The following is a 6,581-nucleotide window of genomic DNA, read 5'->3' as shown; positions in this document are numbered from 1 at the left end:
TGCAGCAGTTGAATGATTGTCTGGAGCCGATTGCTGAGTCCATGATATTGGTCTTCATGGTATCCATGCGAGACTCGCGACTCCCATGCATAAGCTCTATAGATTGGAATTGGTCAGAAATCATGGTCTCCATCCCTGAAAGCGAGTATCAAACATGTTCATCCTTAAGGTCATGCGTGTGACAACTTCTTCATTGGACATGTCAGATGCCTGCTGAAATGATCAACCAACTCCAGATGTACCTGCACTAGAAAAAGTACCCAAACTGGGAGAGGTATGCGGAGTATCCTCCTCCATCTTAATGTCATCCTCCCCCGAACCTACCTCAACATTAGGTCTCTCCTCTTGGTTACCCACTAGATAGAACTCGTCTCCAACTTTCTCTACTAATTTCATATGTCCCATGCATCTAAATCAAGCCTAGCACCCTTGCCACCCTCCTGCAATATCATACACAGATCGCATGAGATTCCATGCATTTAGATATGAAGCAATACGAGTCATAAAACACCCCTCATGATAGCGCCCTTATTTCCCTTTGCAATTTTAGCCCATTGTTGAAATAACCCAAAACCAACATTAAGATGTATACCTTGATCTATAGGCCAAATAAAATAAATTTTGTTTAGGCCTAGCACTCCATCACTCTCACTGTGCCCAAAAATTATACTAGCCAAAAAATTTGTGAATATATTTGTATGACGTGTTTCTCAGGTTGGATGCTTGAGAATATCTAGCATTATACCCAATTTAACTTGGTTAACTTAGTCCATGTACGATGATCATCAAAATCTTTGGCTACCTATTTCTGGGCATCCTCCAAATATGTGGCTAAACTCATTCACAATAAGTTCATAGTCCTTGCTAAAAAGCCTAAACTTAATTTTACTCGGATATTGATCATGCAACATAAAAATATCACTAGAGTAAGAACTCAAAAATTATAGAGTAAATGGTGCATAAACAAAATCCTTTATAGCAATAAATCTCTCCCACCCAATTCTTTTAAGAGGTCCAACACGACATCTCTAAGTCCTACTTTTGCTAAGGCATACTCATCCATGAAATGATTTAGCAATATAGGTCTTAAAGATAAATATATTGTACCTTTCTTATTGCTCGGGTGTGATGATTTCAAAAGGTGATAATGGAAGAGCCTTAGGAGGGGTGTAGGAGCCGTGGGGCGAATTCTTGTGGCTATAGAGGCGGCTGAGCAGCTATGTTTGTATCTTGGAGGCATGGTGAGCAAGTGAAAATCAAAGAAATAGAGAGAGATTTGCAAAGGTTTTGGGAGAGAGAAGGAGGAGACGTTGAGAGATTTGTGGAGATAGGAAGTGGAAGATGAGAGGGTGTGGGTGGTTAGGGTCTTTTAAAGAGAAAAGAAGACTAGGGTTGGATTTATGCGTGGTTTCCCAAGTCAACTCGTCTTTTTTAAAATCTGAAACTGTAGCATGGCTAACCTATGCTTTGTTCTAACTTGCTAAAACAGGCTGTCCTCAGGTGAGCATGCCCTAGCTTTGACTTCTCTTCATGGCATGGTTGTGCTAGTGGGCACGGCCTGACCGTACTTTTCTCTGGATCTGTAAAACAAATTAAGGTTCTTACTTGGACACGGGCGTGCTGGCTAGCATGCCCTAGGCATGCTGGGGCTTGTCTGTGGTAGAAACTGAATGGCACGGTTCGTGCTCAGGTGAGCACACCTTGAGTTCGACATCTCCTTGGAGCATGGTCGTGCTATTTAGCACGGTTAGCCTATGCCAGAGCCTGGACTTGCAAAACGAAAAACACAAAGTTTTGCGCGTACCTTGGCATGGGTGTGCAGTTGAGCACAGTTAGGGCGTGCTTTTCTCTGGACCTCTAATGAATTTTTAAAGGATTAGAAGTATGGGGATGCTGAGTGGTGCACCTTGGCTATGCTAGGGCCTAAGACCAAAATTTTTGATCTATTTCCAACTCTTTTCAACCTTTCCCTGACTTGTACATGAGTGTAAAATAATAAAATAAGAGAAAATAATGGTTAAAAAGTGGGGAAACGACAATTTACATTATAAACAAAATGAAAACTCAAGAATTAGAAGAAAAACATGTCCCATAAGCGCTTTTGTTTAACATTGTTAAGCTTGACTCACTGGACCCCTTTTAGGTTAAGGCTAAAGAACTCTTTTTGGGATAAAAACCCCCCTTCATGGTAGCTTTTAGTCTTTGAGCATCTACTTTAAAACTTTTATTCCTTTGATCAATTCAACAGCTCCATAGGAAAATATCTCCTTGATGGTGAAAGGTCCGGTCCAATGTGAGTGTAACTTACCCGGAAAAAGATGAAGTCTTGAGTTATAAAGCAACACCTTTTGCCCTACCCTTAAATTCCTTTTGATGATATGCTTGTCATGCCATTGCTTGGTTCTTTCTTTGTATATTCGGGCATTCAAATAAGCATGTAGCCTCACATATCCATTATATTCACCTGGAGTAGTCTTTTCTCACCTACTTCTTTAGCATTAAAGTTGAGAAACTTGATTGCCCAATATGCTATATTTTCCAGCACTACCATAGATGATAAGCCTTACCATAAATCATTCGATATGGAGACATACCACTTGGAGTTTTGAATGCAGTCCTATAACCCAAAGTGCATCATCTAGCTTCTTAGACTAGTCTTTTCTTATTTGTCCAACTGTTATCTCTAATATATTCTTAATTTTCGGATCTATAACCTCTACTTGTTCACTTGTTTGTGGATGGTATGGGATACCTACACGATGAGTGATAGCATATTTTGAAAGAAGAGTCTAGATACTTATTGCAAAAATGCTTACCTCCATTCGTGATTATTGCATGGGGGGTACCATGATGTGTGAAGATGTATTTCTTGATGAAGTTTATCACACTCTTGGTATGATTATTAGGAAGAGCAACAACCTCCGCCCATTTAGAGCAGCAATCCACCACCACTAAGATGTATATGTTGGAATAAGAAGATGGAAAAGATTCAATGAAATGTAAGCCCTACACATCAAAAATCTCCACTTTAAGAATGTTGCTCAGTGGCATCTCATGTTTCTTTGAGATATTTCTTAACCTTTGGCAATGATCACAAAAACAAACATAGTTAAAAGCATCTTTAAATAAGTTAAGTCAATACAAACCACTTTCTAATATACGTGCCGCCGTCTTGCTTACTCCAAAGTGCCCTCCACACTCCATTAAATGACAGAAACAAAGAATACTCTCCATCTCTTCTTCCAGCACACGTCGTCTAAAGAGCTGATCACTACAACACTTAAACAAGAAAGGCTCCTCCTAATAACAATATTTAAGATCATGAAAGAATTTTTTTTCTTTTGTTGATAGAAAGATTGGGAGGAATAATCTTACAAGCAAGATAGTTGACTATATTCGCATAACATGGAGCTTGCATATTTACTAGAAGAAAAAGATGTTTATGGGGGAAAGTCTTCATTAATTTGCATCTCTTAAAGCCTTTCTTCCCCTAACTCAAGCCTTGACAAGTGATTAGCTACAAGGTTCTCGATTCCCTCCTTATCATGAATCTCCAAATCAAATTCTTGCAAAAGAAGAACCCAACGAATTAGTTTAGGCTTTGCATCTTTCTTATCTAGCAAATATTTGATTGCCAAATGACCAATATATACTATAGTTTTAACTCTAATTAAATATGCTCTAGATTTATCAAAAGCAAAAACAATAGTTAGCAGCTGCTTCTCTGTGGTGGCATAATTTAGTTGCACATCATTTAATGTACGACTAGCATAATAAACGACATGCAACTTCCTTTCTTTTCTTTGCCTAAGAATAGCTCCTATGGCATGATCAGTAGCATCACACATGAGTTCAATAGGCTCCAATCCGATGTTGCAATAATAGGAGCTAATATCAATTCCTTCTTTCAATCTATTAAAAGCAATTAAACACTCTTCGTTAAAATCAAAACGAACATCTTTAACCAATAAATTACAATTTATGATTTTTGAGAAGGCTTTGATGAATCTCCTATAGAAACCTGCATGGCCAAGAAAACTTCTTACCCCCTTCACTAAATTTGGAGGAGGTATTTCTTTCAATTACCTCAATCTTGGCTTTGTCTACCTCAATTCCCTCCTTGGAAATTTTATGCCCTAAAACAATACCTTCACTAACCATAAATTGACATTTTTCCCAATTTAAAATAAGGTTGGTTATCCTCTTACATGACTAAAGAGAGGTTATAAAGACAAGAATTAAAAAAAGGGCTAAAAACAGAAAAATTATCCATAAACACCTCAATGAATTTTTCAACAATGTTAGAATATATGGACATCATACATATTTGAAAAGTCATGGGTGCATTGCACAAACCAAAAGGCATTCTCCTATAGGCAAAAGTACCATATAGGCATGTAAAATATTCTTCTCTTGATTCTTGGGAGCTATGGGTATTTGGAAATACCCCGAATAACCATTTAGGAAATAATAATGAGGATAACTTACAAGTCTCTCAAGCATTTGGTCAATAAAAGGCAAAGGGAAGTGATCTCTGCGTGTTGGTTTCTTCAACTTTTGATAATCAATACACACACGTCAAGCCGTGACAATTCTAATAGGGATTAACTCATTACTTTTATTAGAAATAACTGTCATACCTCATTTTTTTGGAACAACTTGCACGAGACTTACCCAACTACTATCCGAGATTGCATATAATGCCAACATCTAAGAGCTTAATGATTTCAGCATTTAACCACTTCTTTCATGTTTGGATTTAGTCTCCTTTGATGCTCAATTGGAAGCTTATAGTCATCTTCCATCAAAATTTTATGCATGCACACACTTGAATTGATACCCTTTAAATCTAAAATTGTCCACCCTAAAGCCTTCCTATGCTTTCCTAAAACCAGCAACAACCGTTTCTCCTGATCGAGTGATAAATGAGAAGAAATAATAACAGGAAAAGAATTATTCTCACCTAAAAATACATATTTTAAATGGAAAAGGAGTTGTTTCAGTTCTTGCTTGGGTAGTTCACCCTTTTCCTCACCTTTGATGCTTTAGAAGTTCATGTTTATGTCACCTTTATCAATATTCAACTTTTCTTTAACTTATAAGGTGTCTTTTACACAATCATCAATAACATCAACTCTAAAATCATAATTGGAGTCCATAGGATAGTTACAATATTTAAGAACATTAAAAACAACCTCCTCTTGACCTACCCTTAAGGTTAGTTACCTTCATAGGCATCAATCAAGGCCCTTGCGGTTGCAAGGAAAGGTCGACCAAGGATTAGTGATCCCTCTCTATCTTTGTCTATGTCAAGGATAATAAAACCAACAGGAAAAATAAATTTACCTACCTTAATGAGCACATCCTCTACAATACCCCTTTGGATATTTGATTGATCGATACACTAGTTTTTTTAATAGAGACGTAAGATTAATACTTACACCTAAATCAACCAATGCGTTTTCAAAATCAAGATTCTAATATTACAAGGGATAGAAAAACTTCCTAGATCTTTTAACTTTAGAGACAATTTATTTAGAATAATTGCACTAACTCCTCTGTTAACCGTTCCTCGATCATCAATCTTCCTCTTCTTTGAAAGGATCTCCTTCAAGAACTTTGCATAAATATGCATTTGAGCAAGAGCTTCAACAAAAGGAATGTTGATTTGGAACTTTTTGAAGACATCAAGAAATTTAAGGAAGCTTTTATCATCTTTTGATTTTTTTAAGCCTTTGTGGAAAAGGGATGGGTGGAACATAAGGCTTTACTTCCTCTTTCTCCTCAAGATCAATAATAGGAATCTTCTTCTTTTCCTCCTCTTGCTTATGTACCTCCTTCCTAGGTGGATCTTTTAATTGCTTCCCATTCCTTAAAGTGATAGCAAGTACCTGTTCTTTAGAATTTTTTTCAATGTTACTAGATAACATACCTTGAGGTCTAGAAGCCATCATCTTAGCAATTTGTCCCATTTGAATCTCCAAATTCCTTATCGCAGCTTGTTGGACTCTATGATTCTCCTGAGTTTCATTCATAAAATCCATGTGAGATTTAAAAAGAGCAGTGAGGAGGTCATCATTAGGCTTTTTCTCTTAAGGAGGAAAACCTGGTGGTGCATTCAAGGCATTGTTTGGATTCATATAAGAAAGATTAGGATGATTCTGCAGCCTGTTATCATAAGAGTTAGAATCCTTCCTTGATTCATCACGTAGTTGACTTGCTCCAAAGTTTGAGGATTTAGATTATCCAACACACATTCCCCAACTCCATGTTTTCCATTACGTCTATCATATGCTTGCACAATAGAATTAATAGACTTAGTGGTCAACAAATCTAGTTTCTTTACCATATTGTCCACTTTGGCATTTAATGCGATGATGACAACAATCTTATAAATTCTAGCAGGCTTCTTTCTTTTGGAGGTATTTTGGTAATGGCTATTGCTCGCCATCTCTTCTATCAAATCATATGCCTCATCAATCCCCTTTCTTTCAAAAGAACATCTAGCAGTGACATCCAAAGTGATCTTTGTGTTCTGAGACAATGCTTTATAGAAAGCTTGTACCTGCAACCACTTGGGT

Source organism: Jatropha curcas, chromosome 8 (genome assembly GCF_041381405.1).
Source record: "Jatropha curcas cultivar XTBG-Jc1 chromosome 8, XTBG_Jcur_1.0, whole genome shotgun sequence".
Lineage (NCBI taxonomy): Eukaryota > Viridiplantae > Streptophyta > Magnoliopsida > Malpighiales > Euphorbiaceae > Jatropha > Jatropha curcas.
Note: the sequence above shows the minus strand (reverse complement) of the source record.